Raw genomic sequence first — 20,719 nt, forward strand, 5'->3', positions numbered from 1 at the left:
AAATTAATTTCCCTAAAGCTTAATCAATGGGAGATAAATTCGGCTCGACCACTGAAAAGTAGCAACTTACATGTGGTGTTAAGGTTTAATTTTCTGTGGTTGGCGTTGTTAATTGCTGACAAGTCCTGAATGAGGTTATATTTGTCGCGACAAAAAGGTGCACTCCTGAAATAGGTCGCGACAGAGCGCATTCTTGACGGTGTTGCCAGATTAAAGCTTTCACCTGAAAGTCGTGACAAATTTTATATAAGAAATAGTGACATTATTGAATGCGCGATTGTAATTGAAAGTTAAGCACGTTTTCAACTGCAGAAAAGTAAGTGTAGCTAATACTTATCTAGAAATCTGCAATGACTTTTTTATACACAGGTCACACTGTTATAAGGTAAAAGTAACATTTTCTGTGAATCTCAGTCCAGTGCTGGATCCCCAGTATGGAAAGATCGAAGAAAGGAAGCTTTAAGCTGTGAAACATCTAGAACAAAAATTTAACATACACGTAAAAGAATATTGTACCTATGTGTTACAAAATAATATTTGATACCTGTACAATGTTTCCTGAAGCCACCGTTTAGTTTTCATATTTTTCTCCACTGGCAACAATGAATGTCCGATTTTCAACTCAGAGACGGCACCTGCCCGACGCCATTCATCTTGTTTAACTTTTTTTTAAATTCCGTGCTCCACAATAACCGATTTTAATTATTGTCGTCCGCTCGGACTTCCGCGAGACTTTTTACATGATGCATTGAGGGGTATTATAGCGTTCCAATTATTAAGTATACTTAATTGTTTTGTCCTGCGTTTAGAGTTCAAAACATATTCGGACGGGAAGAATCGTAAAGTTTTTCGAAAAAAATAAACAAAACAAAATAGTTTTATGTGTAATAATAATAGTATTCTAAATTTTACATGGTAGCTTATTAAAATGTTTGTATTTAAAAATGTATAAAGTTAAATGAACTTATTATATACTTAATACATAATAACAGCATTAAATTATACTAACATATTGCTTATGTAAATTGTATCAAAAGATTTCACTGAGTATCATAAAATGTAATCATAAAATGAATGTAAATTAAATGGTTCCACTGAGAAAAGCACATAATTATTCCTAAACGGAAAAGGCTAGCTTAATAACACCTTCTGCAACATTAAAGTAAATTTAACTAAGCATCAGGATATAACCAACTAAAATCGATAATGTTTTGTTAAAATTTTAAATAAGAACTTTGAAAAAATTGGGTTCTTCTGGTGTTGGAATTTTGTGAATGTTTTCATTGCCCGTGAGTGTATAATCTAACCTGGCGCATACGTTATATTTACTTCGGTAGGTATTAATTAATTTTATATAGTTTTTAGGATGGTATAATATTTGTTTATGAGATGTTTAGAATAAATACCTATATTAATAAAAAAAAACCTGATAATAACCAACCAGATTTTGAAGTCTACGTAGTCTTATCTTGAACAGATTAACACATTTTCTTCATAAACAATAATAAAAAGCTAACTCCTATTACGGCTGTAGTAAAGTGTTATTCTCCGGAGTCTATTAGCTGTTAATTGCGCGTGTAATATTGTTACACATGTGTTATTATGTGTTTAAAGGCTATGGACAGGGCGATTATCATATACGATATATACTTGGTGAATTATTATTATTGTATACATGCTGTAAAAAACGCTATAGACATATGGTCTTTTCTGGCGGAAATGACATTAAACTTTGACGTTTTAGGTACTGGGTGTTGGGAGGTAGGTTCTAAAAATGGAATTAGCATGGAAAGGGCGTTTCAAATGTATTTTTTTCAATTGGCGGCGCTAATTTGCCATTCACCTCGGGGTTATTCTTACGATGAAATACAATGATAGTCACGTCGATCCAAGACGGCATCCAATACTATAATCACACAATATCCCGAACAAAACTTACAGCATTTTCATTCCGCTGGTGTCTCAGTTCCGTGGCACCCTGCGCAGGCGCCGGTCGCAAAAAACGTCCCACTTTCAGCTCAATGCCACCGGCCGGTATGAATGGCAACAAGTGGACATCGGCCAATTAGGAGATAGGCATCGCGCATCCGTGTTGGGCTGGCTAGCTTTGCTGGATTTAGGTCTAAGCTTTTTGTGAGCTTATTTATTTATTATTTTTGTGCTGTGTATAAATGGCTAATACTTGCTATGTAAAGTAGCAAATTTGATATATTAAACACTCACAGTGCAGTAATATGCGAGGTACCTACCATTATTCTATTCTATTCTCTGCGGGGGTGTATGTCCCTGCACCTGGCTCGCTCGAAGACCTTGGGGTTTTGCACAAAGCTTCCACATACATAAAACCGGCTATAAATGAGTGGCATTTTCTTCCATAACGTAACGTACCTAAGTACTGTAACTGTATCGAACATGATAGGACAGGGTCCGCTGTTTAAAGTATTCATCGTTATAATTTTATTTTAGTTATTTATACACACCAAAATGTAAAAGATAATAATATAATAATAATAATAATATAATAACGTTTATTTATTGTTTCAATAGCCATATTACAACGATATAATTATTATATAGTTTCACACAACTTAAAAATAACTTATAACTAACATGCAGAGCTGAATATAAACTAAACTTATAAAATTAAGAAATGTTGGGTTGTTGCAACGATAAGATACAATACAATAGATTGGCTAATCAAAGTGTACAAGTAAAGTGCTAGCGCCTAAAATAGGATAAATCCTGAGCTATAGACACTAGCGAACGCCCCTGGTGATTGTAGCCCAGTCAGTGTTAACGTTCGTAAAATAAATCATCTGTATAAAATAAGAGTGACAAAAACCACTCGTGGGATAATAAAATTTAAATATTGAATACAAGACACATATAATATGCATTATTTTTAAAACACCAATACATATAAAATATATAAAAAGGAAATATACTGTGCGTGGGGCAAGAGCGCAGAGGTGGCTAGAGCACTATACAGCGGGGTGTAAAAAGCTTTCAGTGTCAGCAAAGTTAAGCTGTTGTAGCCATTTACTTATGGTCAGTTTAGCTATGAATTTAGGGAGATGATAAATGTTCAATAATTTATGTACTCTATTATATAGAGAGGCGCCAAGATAGCAGAAAAAGTTACGAGATAGAGTAAGTTTAAAGTTCTTAGTAGGTACAATTATATGGTTTCTTTTTTGTGCATCTGATCTTATGACTAAAGTATTGTGTTTCTCACTTGAACTCACATGACCTTGCTTCAGGGATCATCCCTTGAAACTTGATCCTATTTTCCTTTCTCTGTGACCTTTTAGGTCCACTTCAGACGAATATTAACAACGATCATTATTATAAGTACTTATAGATATCTGAACATATAAAGCGATGGCTGTTATTCATATCCATAGAAAAAACTTTTAATTTATTTAAAAAAACCGTTTTATTTAAAACCCATGTGGGGTTATTCGTATACTCCGCATCTTTCAATAGGATGATCTTAGATAGGGTTTTTGTTTACCCGTAGGTACCTACTATCATAATTTTCATCTTTGATTTGGTATTGCCAACTAGTAGGTAGCAACACACCTTACATAACTTCTAAATTAATTATAAATTAGAAAAACTCAATAAACTACAACCTTTAGTAACTTTCTTTTTTCGCGAAAACCGTATGTTAACTATAATTTTTTTCTTTCTAAACTTTCCTTAGCTTGTTTCAACTATAACATTACTTAACAAGGTATCATATACGACACGTTTATGTAAAGTTAGAATGAGACTCTCCTATGTTACCGTAACTCGCAGTAATAAGGTGGGTGGGTCGCCATATTTGATATTTTAATGGGTCCACTTACCGCCATTGTGACTTTTTGCTGGCAACTTAATAAAAAATACCATAAAGTGAGGTTGATTGCAACATAGATAGTGCCTAATACATATGTATGTATGCGAGTAAAAAGTAAGTACAAGTCCCATGCAAGTACTGCTTAGAATTATGGAGATTCGGTAGGGAAAGAAAAAAGTTGTAGAGTTGAGTTTTTTTAATTTAGTAAAATAATCAATAAAATTGAAATTTACGATGTTGAGACAAATTATTTTCAGTATAATTTTAACAGTTTTAGCTGATGTATTCCAAATGACATAAAGTTATACTGAATACAATCAAAGATTTTATAAACAAGTACTAGTTAGGTACTTAAAAGTATGCAATTAAACTCCTGGAAGAATAGGTCCCGTGTGCACAATATCAATCATAAATACACTCACGAAATCACAAGCAAAGAAAAATTTGCAGTTACATATGGAACAGCAATGGCAGGTGGAACTGTTTGATTGCTCTCTAGTGCATCATGTATCATAATAGCATTAGTATCGGAGCCGGACGCCGCTCTAATTGTAATGTATGACGAATCCATCCACCGCCGCCGCTGCATGGACTCGCTATCATAATCTGTAGGGAACGTGGAGCGCGATACATGGAGAAGGCTTATTTTTAGTTGTGTAGATTTACGGTTGGCTTCAGGAGCTATATTTTTTGTGACTTGAACTGACAAACCCTTGCATTGCTTGTTTCCATGGAATGTTATTGTAGCTGATTGTGAAGTTACGGCTCACTATACAATAAAGCAAATTTTCCACAACCAAAAGAAACTTTAATTAAAAAAAAAAAACACACACACACGCACTCACGCCTTGTACTACTGTACTCCCTTGCGGGGTAGGCAGAGGTGTATTGCTGCACCCACTTTTCGCCAGAGTATTATGTTAGTCCCAATGTAATAGGGGGCGGGCCTATTGCCATTTTACGGGCACATCCCAGACCCGAGAACAAATATCTGTGTTTAAACAAATATCTGCCCCAGCCGGGAATCGAACCCGGGACCATCGGCTCAGTAGTCAGGGTCACTAACCACTACGCCATTCGGTCGTCTTTAACTTTAATTTAATAGCTCTGAATTCATCAATTAAACTTGTATTTGATTGTTTTCTAGCTCTAATTTAGGACTAGGATCACAAGGCTTTGATTCAACCCAGCGACCCACGATGAGATTTTCAAAATCGCGTCTAGATAAATTTTGCACGTTTGCAAAACCCAATTTTTTAGCAGTTGATCAACATAATCATCTTAAAAAATAGCCTTCTCTTCTACCTCCTACTCTCAGCTGATCTACTTGACTCAGGCTGATGAACTCCTCAAAGAGGAGAGCGGGCTAATTCCGGACCACACTCAGCCATGTGGGTCACATATCCCCAGTCAATTGGACACCCTATATATATGTTTGTATATAAATATGCAGGATTAGTGCTTCCGGGTATGAAACTAGGTGTAGTTTAATTTGCAGTGTAATTAATATTAAAAAACCGGTGGCTCCCAAACGGCTGAACCTATTTTTCGATACAAAAAATGCCTATGAGGCATAGGTAATGTTCCTCTGAGTGTTCTTAGCCATATTTTAACAAAATCAGCGAAGCCGGTCAAAAGTTATGCTACTTTTAGTGATAACTATCTGGGGTTTTTAACGTTGGTTAGGTTATTCAATATTCTGTTCTGTCTTGAGCTTCTTCCGATCTTTATCAAAGACACTCACCATCACCACTCCATTATTGAGGCTTACTACGCGTGAATATCGATATCATATCAGATTAATCATCTGATACCGACACCGATACGTTCTGATATCGCAGCATTGACAGATAACAGACGGCCTTGCCTCACCTTGCGCGTATTTATGATCTGTTAGTACAACATGTTTCTGTAAATCAGTTTGCCTTGGACACGACTTCGCTTCGCCATTTCTGGATTCAAATATGTCGTGTGTCTTGTATTTGTATGAGACTGGTGTGAGACAAATAAGCAGTTGATATGACTTGGCCAGTGTCGATGTGAGTGATGATTGTGCAGTTAAGTATATCAGTTTAAATTAAGCCGCGTGCCTAAAATAAAAAGTATAAGGTCAGGTGGGGTAAGCGGGACGCTGGGGGAAGAGTAACAGTAACTAGTAAAAAGAAAACTATAATACGCAGCTCTATGGTCACTACGTGGATATAACATTATTAGGCGTAGTTCAAATATTCTTGGATATACGGCGCTGGAACACGGCGACTAAGCGAGTAAAAGAGGTTTTTTTTAACTTAGTGCAAAACTGTAAAGTAAAAATTGCTTAATAACTAATAATGTAAGTAGGTACAAATGCAATAAAATAACAGGAATATTATCTAATATTTAGTCAATCTAGATTTGCCCTTAAATTACAAGTAAGTAGGTACTTAATTTTCCATTTCATAAAATTAATAATAAATCATCTCTTCAATGAGTATAAACGCATTAACTAAATCTAAAGGCAAAGCTAATCCTAGGTCTGTTCGTTTTCGAGTTCTTAGCAAATACTTCATAGAAACTAACAACTTATAGAATTGTCAGTTATTCTGACAGCATCTCATGTCACACCTCTACCCTAACCGGTTTAACGATTGAAACACAATTTATAACAAAACTATCATATATCTTAATGGTTAAATTTTATTACAACAAATCTATTAGGTTGCACGATTTAATCACATTTCTGGATTAAATATCAATCTATTTAATATTGCGTAGGAATTCCAGATTAGATTACCTGTGCTTACTGGATTACCGTGTAGTAAAATTCGCAATAGTAATCGTATTTCTGCCATAATTTTGCAATTGGTAGCCTGTCCAGTAATATGACAGGTCGGTACAGTCCGAAATAGGTAAAAGATTATTCCTACGTCTACAAGATGGAAGAATAGGTAAACGATACATAGAATCCATAGCTCTTCTGATTCTGAGGGTATAGGTACTCAAATCTTTAGCTGACTTTACTTACCGTACGTGTCAAAATCAACATGCATTTATTATTCCGTGATGCCTCGGCCATGCCACCTGCATCCCAGGAATGTGTCGGTCGCACGTCACGTCACGAATACCCTCAAACAAGGCAACAAGGAGGGTTACTCTATACTGACGAAAAACTAACGAACTAGAGCTGTCGTGCAATCGGCACACGTACGAGATAAGAGTCGTGGTTCGATACTTCGAGAGAGTGACCCCCCTGATGCTCATCAAAGCAGGAAGCTCCAACGATTAGTTACACCGTAACCACCATTCAGAGAATCCTCACGACTGCATTCTAGAGCTCCACACGTAAACAGCCAGCGCATGAAGAGCTGTGCAAAGTAAAGTGCTAGAGGGTTTAAAAGCTATTGTGGAGGTCAGCCAAGAGTGGCTGGTAAGGATTCCGTTTTGTGCAATATGCGCATAAGTGACAAAGCATTAATAGCAAGCAACCCTTCGACAAACGGCATGAATATGTAGAAGTGATGAATGGCGTCGTGTGTCGTGCCGCAATCGGAACAGAAGGAATTGTTTTGAAGGAGTTGAAATGAAAATATTATTGTTCTTTTTACCTCTGTAGACTATAGATACTTACTAGATTCATAGAATGTACTAGATGAATTAGCTGAAATATTGATGGCATCTCCATAAAGTTCAATTGAAAGCCCTTAGTTTCCCCTGAGCGCCTTTAAAGGGTTTCCCGCAAAAATTCTAGATAAATAGCCTGTTTTTAGGGTTCCGTAGCCAAAATGGCAAAAACGGAACCCTTATAGTTTCGTCATGTCCGTCTGTCCGTCTGTCCGTCTGTCCGTCTGTCACAGCCGATTTACTCGGAAACTATAAGTACTACAGTGATGAAATTTGATGGGAATATGTGTTGTATGAACCGCTACAAAAATATGACACTAAATAGTAAAAAAAAGAATTGGGGGTGGGGCCCCCCATACATGTAACTGAGGGATGAAATTTTTTTTTTCGATGTACATACCCGTGTGGGGTATCAATGGAAAGGTCTTTTAAAATGATATAAAGTTTTCTAAAAAACATTTTTCTTAAAGTGAACGGTTTTTGAGATATCAGCTCTCAAAGTCGTAAAAAGTATGTCCCCCCCCCTCTATTTTTATAACTACGGGGTATAAAATTCTAAAAAAAAATAGAGGTGATGCATGCTAATTAACTCTTTCAACGATTTTTGGTTTGATCAAAGTATCTCTTATAGTTTTTGAGATAGGTTGATTTAACTGTAATATTATATTTGCTGCTACGGAACCCTTTGTGCGCGAGCCCGACTCGCACTTGGCCGGTTTTTTAAATGTCTACCTGTGGGATAAAATACATGCTGTCACTGTCTAAAACTTAATTACAGAGAGTGTCAGCATGATTTTTTATCCTACAGCTATTATCCAGACATTGTGAAACGGGCCCTAACCTAAGTATAGGTACTAATAAGTGATTTTTTTTATTATATTATGTACTTACCTAGTTATACATATTCAAACATGTAGGCGCCGATCACATACCAGACCTGTCGGAAAGGATTAAAAATATGTTATAACAACTATATTCGTTTTATTCCATCCTTATATGAAAAGATATGCGCCGTAAAAGGGCGTCAAGATATAATAAATAACTCTGCAATTGATATATAAAATAAAAATTCATGTGATGCTAGAATACGTTATCCTTGGGGCCGTTAAGGATTAAAACTTTTTATATATGTAGGCAGTTTTATATGTGACCACCTACTTGTGCAAATTTTATTCATATAAACTGTTTTTATCACTCATAGGATTATTTCTATAATTTAAGGGGATCCCTAAAGCTAAAATGCTAAAGTCGGCTTGATATACTTGATTAGATTGGAAAAACGGTGGCTTCTATCACATTGATAAAAATATATTTTGTAGCAGAGGGTATACTGAACATGTTAGTTGCTTATAAATTGGTGCAGGATTATAATAAGTATGTTAAAAAAAATTGCAAACACACCATGTCTTTTGCCATTTTTTGACTTATTATGAAAAAACCCTCGAAATCAGAGGGCCCATTTTCGTGGAATCTTATATGTATGTGTAGGTAATTAAATTCTTAACAAAGTTACCTTAAAGAGTTGGATTTAATGGACCAGAAGTCAACTTTTTTTGCAAAAAACTAATAAATTCCGGTTTAAAAATGATGACACCGTGACAGATTTCAGATTTCTTCAGTCGTCGCCCTGGTGGCGGCCTGTTAGGAGCGATACCCACGCCATTTTATTTTTTATCAAATATTTCACAAAAACTGATTAAATCAACAAATTATGACTACAAGTATTATAATACATATGCATTTGCTATGGAAAGTTAATTTTCTAATCATTTTAGATGCAGAAAAGCCGAAAATTCTTAGAAAACATTTCGCCTTTTCGATTTGTTTACATTTTTTACTATAGAGTTACAGATGCATAGATAAAGGTAAACATTGCACATAATGACACTTATTAGATTCTCCGAATAAGAACTATACGGTCAATGCAGTATGCCAAAGCGCGAGCCTGTTTATATTCTGAGGGGTAATTTATTTTATTTTAACGGTTGTGTATGGTAGGTAAGCTACACAATATACAGGGTGTTGAAAAGTAAGTTCATAATTTGTTTTATTTGAAAACAAAAACCGTAGTTAATTAAAAATATATATATTTTAAGATGTGGTAGTCTGTACACTACAGGTTGTTAAAAATAAGTAAGTATTTTTAAAAATTGAAGATCTAAAATTTACATAATTTTTTAAATCTATTTAACAAGCTTTGCAAAAAAGCGGTTAAGTGCGACTGTATCTCGCCATGAAAAAAATGAAATGTTTACTTTAGCTATGAATTTTATGCGTTACAAGTGGAATAAAATACCGCATAATATTATGTACAACTATGTAAGAGCCTAGTTTTTTAAAAAAAACTCATAAGAAAATATTAAATACACAGGTTTTTTAACCCCTGAAGGAAATAGAGGGGTGTTATAAGTTTAAAGTAAGGGCTGAATTTTTTTTTTAAATTAGGGTGATAGGTAATGTATATTTTTTATGATTTTTTCAAATAGATAAATGTTATACCATTTTTAAATTGCCATAAAATTACCTATAGTTATAGTTATAGAAAAGGGCAGGGCTACCAGTGCCCATTCGCCACTGCAACCTAAAACACACACACACACACACGCACTCACGCCTTGTACATATGTACTCCCTTGCGGGGTAGGCAGAGGTGCATTGCTGCACCCACTTTTCGCCAGAGTGTTATGTTAGTCCCAATGTAATAGGGGGCGGGCCTATTGCCATTTTACGGGCACATCCAAGACCTGAGAACAAATATTTGTGTTTAAACAAATATCTGCCCCAGCCGGGAATCGAACCCGGGACCATCGGCTCAGTATTCAGGGTCACTAACCACTACGCCATTCGGTCGTCTGCAACCTAAAAGATCTATAAATTATGACTCCCCATGCCGAGTCTCACTCTACAGGCCCAGGTCTTTTATAAACCTGATATTACCTATACAGGATGTTGCAAAAAGGGTATACTGTGCCGAAAGGGTTTGACTCAGGGGTTATTCTGAACAACTTTTGTTCTCCAAGTTTTGGAAATTCTCGAAAAATAAATTCGGTCTCTATATAGTAAAAAGTCACGTGATCGAATAAGTTTCTATGTAAAAGGTTTTGTTACGTGAATTTTCAAAATTGTAGAAGAAAAGTGGATCAGAATGGCACCTAAATCCACTTTTGGCTAAGCTTTATACCCTTTTTTCAATACCTTGTATAAAATATCGTCAGCGTCACCTTAGATCGTAATCATCGTAACTCCTCGTGACCAAATTTTAGAGGAGACAAAAATACTGTTTTATTTGTAGTTCTAGTTGGCATACTACCCACCTAAAGTTTTTTTTAACTAGCCTAAAAATGATTTGTGTAGACAGTCTATCTTCCTGTTCAACCGCAGCCTGAGTGCCAGTGACTCAATGACTGAAAGGAGGCCATTAGTGCTCCTAAATAAATAAAGCAGGCCTGTAGATTATCTTTCAGTGTACCGACACATCTGATTGCTGTAAGAGCCTGATAAGCTCTTCGAACGAGTCATACCTCTGTGGTGGTACGGTTTCGACCTTTCGGACAGTCAGTTTGGCATCCGAAATGCGGATTCGAATAGTGGGTACAATACTTTGCGTTCGTTCACTGTCGGAGCAGGATAAGAACCACGGGCGAGTTGTTGCGCTGGCTGTTTGCTTAAAAATAGTAACCGCGTTCAACTCTATCCCCTAGAGGGCGAACCTTTAGGGCGGCTCTTGTATACCATCACTTGTCTTCTTATCTGCAGAAAATTGACAGAGGTCATACGTGTCTAACAAGTACATTAAGGATGCGAAAAGAGAGGGTTTGGTTTTCACTGAAGAAGTTCAGTTGCGGAGTTCCACAGCGGTAGGTCTTGGACCCCTCTGCTGTGGAACTTGGCATACAACGCGGTCCTGCAAATCAAGCTCGCAAACGGCGTTAGCACAGTGCATTTTTCTAATGTCACACAGGTCGTGAGGTAGGCTGAGAGCCTCCTTCGGGGATGACATCCCAATGATTCATTACGAAAAAATTGCTGCAGCTGTGCTCGCCATGCAGTGCATGGGCTACTTCCGAATCTGGGGGGCTGTTGCAAAGGAGTCCGTTGCCTCTATACGGTACGGGTTCCGTGCGATCTATGATCCTTCCGGGAGCACCTGTCTTGTCAAGTCGAAGAGAATGGCTCGTATTCGACGCAACCTGCAGTACTGGTGGGATTGGTTGGAGGACAGGACAGCAGGAAGCTGCAGCAGCCGTCATGCTGTGATTCGACGCATAGATGCAAAAAAAAGTTGAAAGTAACTTCATGTTAATAAAATATTAGATCTTAATTTAACAACATAACATTGCAAAAAAAAATTAACATTGTTGAGTATGTTATTGTAATTTACTAAAGTAGTAATAAAAACAAAGACTTATTGAATAGTTTTCGTTCACGTTCGCCTACATCGCACGTTGTATATGAGAATAAAGGGTATAATTACTAAGTTTTCTTGTTTAAAAATCACGGTTTGGGGTTTAGAGGAAAACAAATGGTAAAATGCGGAATACAGTTTTTTTTTTTCGAATAAAGAGGAAAACATGTGAATTCAAAAAACGTTTCTATTGACACCAAAGAGTACTTTTCGCCGAGAAAAGTGGAGTTACAATGTTTGCGATCTAAAGTGATGATAGAACTAGAACGTATTTTTTCAGTTCACCTGCTGTTGAGTGAAATCGTAATTAGGTAAATGACTCCTTGACATGAAAATAACCTTTTTTTATAATCGTTATAACAAAACCGTTTTTTTTAATACAGCAATATTTGTAGGTGTACTTACAGTGAGCAAAAGAGCGCAGCAAGGTGTAAATTTTTTGGTTTTTAAGAAACAAAAATATTATTTCTATCATATCCCAAATACACATAAGTACTTAAAAAAAAAAATACACACTCTCGCCTTGTACTAATGTACTCCCTTGCGGGGGTACTTACATGTTATTATTTTTCTGGTGACCTCCCCATATCCCTTTGCCAGCTACGTAACCTTTTGTGACACCCTGTATATGCAGAGTTCTGCAAACTACTGTTCTGCTTTTGAAACACCAAAAAAAACAGGTCGTCTAACTAAAAGGTCACGTGACCAAAAAAAAATTATATGAAGAAGCGTTTTTTTCATGAATATAAAAAATTACGTAGGATAAAAGTTTTTCAGAGTGACGCCTGAGTAACGCCCTTTCGGCTAACTATACTTTTTTTACTACACGGGGGCAGAGTTTAATACAACACCCTGAACTATTAAACTCTGATAATATTTTCGCGATTTTTTTACATTCTGATTTCATTTCCTGGCTTAGAAATAACATCAATAACATGCTGCACACGTAGGTTTCGGCATAGTATTAAACCCTTTTTGCAACAACCTGTATAAATATCGGCACGGGTACGACTTTATATATAATTAATTATTAAATATTAAAAATACTTTCAAATAAAAATAAATATTTTCGTATCACAAAACAATATTACTTACTTAGTATATTTTTAACAAAGTGGCATGTCTTCACTTTTATGTTTTCGAGTACTATGTTAAAATTTCATGTCATTGTCCGTAGAACGCCCCGCATACCTCAACCCCCCCTCACTAGATTTGACAGATTCTGATTTTCTTCCAGCTTTAGTGACAGCCTTAAGATATCATTGATGTGACCACTGTCAATACAGAGCTGTGGGTAGGATAGGAGTTAAGGAGACAGCTAGTACTCTGCTCTAAAATGGATTATTATCATACAAACGAGCCGATTTAAAACATAAAGCTCTTTTTAACGAAAATATTTAGAAACATTAAAGTCATCGTTCTTTATTTTTGTTACAGATGAAACTTTTGGATGATCCGGGTAAGTTACCTTTACAAATGTCATTAGGTATATTTTGCATCATTAAAATATATACATAATAATTTAGATATTATGTCCGTGATAAACCCTAGCACCCTCAAGTGCCCCTTAAAAGGCCATGGAAAGCGAAAACTAACAACAAACAAACAGACAGTATTTGTGAAGTACACAATCATGACCTCTTTCCCCACATGACCTTAACCGACGACGCTAAACAAGTGAAATGCGAGTTTGCCCACTACAAATATGGGTATAATGGTTTGTTCTATAAATTGTCTGGAATACTCGGTTTGACGAGATGTTGTCAAATTGTTTAGGTGGATGAGTCTTTATTGGAATCTGCAGCTAGACTGGACAATCTGGACACAGGCCTCTCCCCAGCCTCAACAATATGTCAAATATACAATGTTTAAAAATATGTCAAATATCTATTATAAACTTCCTACCTACTAAAACTTTGATTAATATTTTTATGGTTCGATATATTAGCTAGGTAAGTCCTTTTCGTATACTCGCATACGTTATATCTTTTCACCCAGTCACACACACATCACAATCTGTGCCTAACTCAAGTTTCAGTCAATACTGTAAAACAAAGTTTGAACCTACATAACTGAAACTTATACTTTTGTTATGTATCTGGGTACAAGAGGTTACACAACACGGCCATACATAGATAAATATGTAAATAAGTTGCGAGTAGCTAGTGAAAATAACATGTCTTGACGATGCAATGTTTACCCACTAATCCCACTATTGACAGAATTCCTAACGAAAAATTGCAACATTTTCCACCCAACTGTACCCACCTAATTTACATGCTATATTGTGCTTTATTAACATGGAATAAGAGTGGTAGTGTGTGGGAGAAAAGCCGAGGCTTTTTTGGTATTCATATTTTGATTAAGTATAGAGAAGTGTGGATCGAGCAGTGTTTCAAGGACTGTCGTGATTGTTTACATAAGATCGGACATCGTGAACAGAGGCAGATCTGTTAACTTATGCAAGTCGGCAGGGTTATTATATTTAAGAGAATCCAATGTTGTTAGCAAATATGATTAAGATTCCTTCTAGTCATTATTCGTTAAGTATACCTCGAACTTCGTATAATCTAAAATCCTGTATTGCAAATAGGTAGCTAGATACAGTAAATCCATCAGAACCCTCTACAGGGGTTCGCAAAAATCATAAAATCATAAGGATTCAGATCAATTTTCTAAAGACTGTATGTATAAGTGCCGAATTCTCACGGTGTTATGTAGGCGTTTAAAATAAGTAATATTTACACTTTGTTAAATGTCAAGAGGGCCATACTTACCAACCAAATATTCCGATATACCTAGCAACTTTCGTGAGTTACTTGAAAATAAGAAAATTGCATTATTTGTCATAATTTAATAATCGCCCTACTATTTCTTCTTCTCAGACCTAAGATATTTTCAAACAATACTTCAGCTCTACACAACATAATGTTATATTGGTGAACGAAGAAGATTACAATAGTAACAAAAAATAATTTACCTTACATAAGATTTCTTTGGGTCAAGGTTATTTAGTGACTTTGCGGTTTTAACATAAAATGCGATTACATCCTGATTTAAATTCAAACCACATTTTATTGTTATCTTAATGTTATGTAAAAACGGAATAAATGTAAAACTACATACTACAGATGTTTACTAATCAATTTGCTATCGGTACTTACTTTAAGTAAATTGTGGATAGGGTAGAATTTTATCAGTAATCCTCAGGGGTCCAGACCAATGGACTAATTCTGATCAAAAACAGTATTGAATTTGACACTAATTATTATTTGCTGTGACAAATGCACTCACAGGCAATGAAAAAGTTCCGCTCACAAAATGCTGACACCATAGGACCCTATTTTTAAAAATGTTTAATTAACCGACTTCAAAAAAAGGAGGAGGTTCTCAATTCGTCGGGATATTTTTTTTTTTTTTTTTATTTTTTTTTATGTATGTTCACCGATAACTCCGCCGTTTATGAACCGATTTTGAAAATTCTTTTTTTGTTGTATTGGGTTGAGCTTCCGGGTGGTCCCATTTTTTTTTCAGAATTTTATCTCACCCCTAAGGGTGGGTAAAGGGGTAAAAACAGGGTATGAATTTCCATTTTGGACACATATTAACCGATTCTAATGAAATTAAGAACGTAAATATAGTTCTTATAACAATAAAATATGATGGTGACCTTGAGCTGATCTGATGATGGAAACGGAAGGCAGTCAGGGGAACTCCTCAACGGTATATAGCAACTACCTCGTGTTTAGGCTTGAATGATTCGTATTGATTAGTAGGACTTTTTGGTATCATTTGCATCTTACTTTTGATTAAAAATTATTGCAAATAAACTAAAAACTATAAAATAAAATAATAATTTAAAAAAATAAAAAACCGACTTCAAAAAACCACTAAAATGTAAGTAATAATTAATGACGCCTTCTGCAACATTGAAGTTCATTTAACAGAGCATCAGGATCTTAGCAACTAAAAACAGTAATAATTATATTTAACATATTCAAATTTTTAAAAATAATAATTTAAAGAAATAAAAAACCGACTTCAAAAAACCACTAAAATGTAAGTAATAATTTAAGGTTTACACAAATTATATGTGACAGTACAAATATACCTAAGCAGGAACTGTTCTTTTTTGAAGTTGGTGCCATATTTCTTCAGATTACTTTGTCACTGCACCAACATCAAAAAAGAACAGTTCCTGCTTAGGTATATTTGTACTGTCACATATAATTTGTGTAAACCTTAAATTATTACTTACATTTTAGTGGTTTTTTGAAGTCGGTTTTTTATTTCTTTAAATTATTATTTTTAAAAATTTGAATATGTTAAATATAATTATTACTGTTTTTAGTTGCTAAGATCCTGATGCTCTGTTAAATGAACTTCAATGTTGCAGAAGGCGTCATTAAGCTAGCCTTTTCAGTTTAGTGTTTTTTGGTGTTTTTCTCAGTGGAACCTTTTCATTTCGTGAGTGTATAAATTTTACTGCCAAAAATAGCACTCGTCAATTTTATTACACACTATAATAATAATGTTCAGTACTCGCATCGAAGTTACTTGTAAATTCATGGCTTGTTTGTCTCGTAACAATGAAGGTACAGTATGATGTCATTACTTTGTTATTGGCAGTTTACGCACAATCAGGCAGAGACCACCTGTGGTGCAGCGGCGTCATCCGTGATTCCTCTGTGGGAATTTATTGAATAGAATCCTAATCCTGACTATTATTAATATTATAAATGCGAAAGTAACTGTGTCTGTCTGTCTGTTACTCGTTCACGCCAAAACTACTGAACGGATTTGAATGAAATTTGGTAAACATATGGTCTAGAGCCTGAGAAAGAACATAGGCTACTTTTTATCCCGGAATTCCCACGGGAAAACTTTTTAAGGCGAAGCGAAGCTCGCGGGAACATCTAGTAATAAATAATTTATTTCATAGCCAAACTTAAGTGCAAAAATCAAAGTTAACAAACATAGATTAGGCCATTAGGCTGTAAGCAATAGTGTATCAATAATGTGTCCCCATCTTCTCAAACTAGGTAAAAACCTGTAAGAATTGTATATAACTTTATCGGGGTGCATGAAAGGAGCCTCCTCGAGTGATATATCACCTGAAAGCCTAGCATGGAATGTGAGACGGGCACGTCAAGATGTACTAAGTCTTGCTCTCGAGGCTACGCGATGTTAATGAGCGAAATGCAAAACTTTTGTCACGTCTTGGCGTGCGCGTCTTGCACCCCGTGCTAGGACTTTTGTTCCTGATACCTACCTAAGTTTAAGAATCATTAAAATTTGTTATGTGTCTAATTTCCTTATTCTGATAAATTCGTTACTCATATTAGAGTCACAACCACAACTCACAGCACAGTAGATTCAAACCCGTCACGCTTCATACGACTTTGTTGTACTTATGTTCAAAAGGTAGCGATGTAAATATTGTATCACATTTCACGTTGCATGTCACGATGTCAGTGTCATCGCCCCTCGGGAGCGATCAAGCGCGCTGGGGACATCACTAGCAGCCTCGCTAGGGTTGGGAACTCGTGAGTTTAAAATATAACAATACTTAATTGTTATATTTGTTGATATAAAAAGCAAACGAAAGCGCCGTAGTGGCAGTTAAAAACCATCTCCACGTTTGTACAGGTTCATAAAACTATGAAACTTACCCAATTCCTCGTGAGTGGCCTAATAAAGAAAACTAAAGGAAATGTAAGTATGTAGTTAATTATTTATATTATCTGCTAGATATTACCCTTCTCGGAAGTGCAAACTCGATTTTTAAATAAAGGAGCGGTTGGCAACCCTAGATAGATGTAGGTAATCCTAATTTAAAAACGTATTATTGTTCTATGCCGAGTGAGTGACGTGCATCATGCTACTGCGATGCAATGACACGCAACAGTGCCCGATGACCCTATGTTTGAACTTTACTCGATAATGTAAACGAGCTTTGTCAAAGCTTCCAATGAGCTTTACAGCGAAGCTTATTCAAGCGTTTTCTGTATTATTTATAAACTTATGTGCTCGAAAATTGTGTGACCATGAAAAACTGTTATTTTTTTCACTATAAAATATTAGCCACATGCATCTCAATATCTCTCTCTCTCTCAGCCTTCTATAGTCCACTGTTGGACATAGGCCTCTCCTAACGATCGCCACCCCAAACGGTCACCAGCCATCTGCATCCAGCGGCTTCCCGCTACCTTCCGCAGATCATCAGACCAACGGGTTGGGGGGCGACCGACACGCCGTTTGCCGACACAGGGTCTCCACTCCAGTACCCGTATCACGAAAATTCGAGCTAACGAATAGAATCGAATCCGAGTGCGACTATTGTCAACTTGACAGCACTTTCGAACACTTTTTACCTTTCGAATGAGTTTCGAAAAGAATGACCACAGAGTACATAATATTATTCTGACAATGACCTATGGAATGATAGCTGTCAAACTTTCGCAAATCTATACCTACACCGCCATTTTGTTGATGACAGGATGACAGCACTTTCGAATAGACTATCGAATAGAATGTGCTGCGTTTTTTCCGGATCGCTCTACAGAACCCTTGTACTCTAGCGGTCGTCGGTTTTGCGGGCTACGTGGTCAGCCCATTGCCACTTCAGCGTGCTAATCCTTTGGCTATGTCGGTAACTTTAGTTCTCCTTCGGATTTCTTCATTACGATCAATGATTTCAAAAGGAAGGATACGCCCTTCAGAACATTTTACTCAAACCTTCTTCATACAAGCAAAATAACTGCCATCTGTCATAATTTGTTGGAACTATTTCAGAGCCGAGCTACTTCGTCGCAGTCGTAGAACAATGACGGATCTGCAAAACAGCAACTTTACAGGAGAGCCAGTTAAAGTTTTTAAACAACGTTTTGTTCGATAAAATGAAAACGGCTGAAGCAATTCATTTGAAATTTGGTCACATTATTATACGAATGGTCTTTTGTAATATAGCCTGTATAATTAGTCTGTAATAAGTCTAGGTTTCCTGAAAAATCAGATAGGTCATTGTTCTATGTATCCTACTATATCGCATTATATGATACGTCATTTTTTTACGGACTTTTATTGCGTATCTAATGGCGTATTATACTTTTCATCGTTGTTTTAGGGAATATATGGAAAAATTCAAAGACGGATCTTTAAATAACCTATTTAGGATGGTGCTGATTGCGCTATATTATTTTTTGTTTAGGTCCCATTTTTGGTCCCAAAATACAATTATTTTATAAAATGTTTTTTGAAGACCCCATTGTGTCCAAGCATCAGTCAATAATCATCCAATGCTAAACATAGGTCTCTCCCAAGGAGCTCCACAACACTCGGTCCTCGGGCTTCCTCATCCAGCCACTACTGGCTACCAGCCTACGGCTGTCCTTATTTGTGACTCGAGAATTCGTCGACCCCAACGGTTATCGGTTCTTCGGCAGATATAGCCAGCCCACTGCCACATCAGCTTGCACATTTTGACATTTATGTCGGTAACCTTAGTCCTCTGTCGGATACCCTCATTTCTGATACGATCCAGCAGAGAAACCCCAAGCATAGCTCGCTAAGCGACTTTAAATCGGTGGACCAGTACTACCGTCAGTGCCCACCTATCTGCCCCATACGTCATCACTAGCAAAATGCACTGGCTTAAGAAGACTTTTGTCTTCAGGCTCTAATGATAGAAGTCTTCTTCTCTGATCAGGGATGGCCGAGTAGAATATGTGACGGAGTTTCCCAACTCAATTGTGATATTTGTGACCCTTTGCTGGGCAAAGGTCTCTTCCTGGGTCTTCCAGCTATCCCTGTTCATGGCCTCTTCATTCCAGTTCCTACTAAACACGTCTAGGTCATCCCGTTCGTCTGTCTTCTTCTGGGTCTGCCCCTGTGCCGGCGGCCGTTATCGGCTACCCATTTGGTAGCATTTTTACCCTACCTATCCGGCTGCATGACACGACATACTACTCACTTCAGTTTGGCGGTCTTAGCACCCACGACGAAGGACGCTATCTCGCCCAAATAAATTACTCATTGACATATTGTATTTCCTGCCTATCTACCTCAACCCTACGTTTCGTGCTGTTGGTCATGTCTGTTGTCTTCGAACGGTTCACCTTTAGGGGTGCGTATTGCGACGTATAAAAACGAAATGTATAATTTTAACATTAATAACGTTCACAACATATAATGAACGTTGCGTATAACAACAAAATCTATATTTTCATAAGGTATAAGATTCAATTGGTATAACATACATTTTATATAATATCAAAATATATAGTACTTACGAGGACTAATATCAATTCGTATAACATACATTACGTATATCGTTTAAAATATATACTATCATTTAGTATAAAGTTCATAAAACATACTAACATACAATAACATAATCTGTGTTTAATTACCCAACACCGTCAAACCCCTTAGCACCAAAACCTAAAGATAGGTGCGACGACGAGCAAAGCGAGGAGGAGCGTGTTAGGTGCACATGTTCGTCGAAACCAAAGCGGAGCGCAGCGAAGCGGAGCGGAGCGTCTCCCCACATAGCGACAATAATAATAATAATGTCAAAACCCCTAGTACCAAAACCTAAAGATAGGTGCGACGACGAGCAAAGCCGCATTCAATACCCATCTCGACAAAAAACTCAACAGCCAATAAATCGCTATCAATTTGTTTGATTCGTATCCGAGACAATGGCAATTTCCTTGTTAACAGACTTATGTCACTTGTTCCAGTCACGGCCGCAGCCTGGCCTTGACTCGTGGTGATGGACGTCCAAACCTGATATCAACTTTTGCCAATCATGGTTCCTTTGTGTAGTAAAACATGCGTTAAAAACCGTTATTATATTACATATGTAAAAT

General features: G+C 36.5%; 1 protein-coding gene across 1 annotated transcript in view; it reads left to right on the forward strand.

Annotated features, from left to right (window-relative positions):
- The window catches only part of LOC105387629 (inverted formin-2), a 101,733-nt gene that overhangs the window by 17,203 nt on the left and 63,811 nt on the right, over nucleotides 1-20,719 (forward strand). The window contains exon 3 of the mRNA XM_048622330.1: nucleotides 13,284-13,305. The gene's annotated coding sequence lies outside the window, so the exon portion shown is untranslated. The remainder of the gene's footprint in view (nucleotides 1-13,283; nucleotides 13,306-20,719) is intronic.

The sequence above is a fragment of the Plutella xylostella genome, chromosome 7 (assembly GCF_932276165.1).
Source record: "Plutella xylostella chromosome 7, ilPluXylo3.1, whole genome shotgun sequence".
Classification (NCBI taxonomy): Eukaryota; Metazoa; Arthropoda; class Insecta; order Lepidoptera; family Plutellidae; genus Plutella; species Plutella xylostella.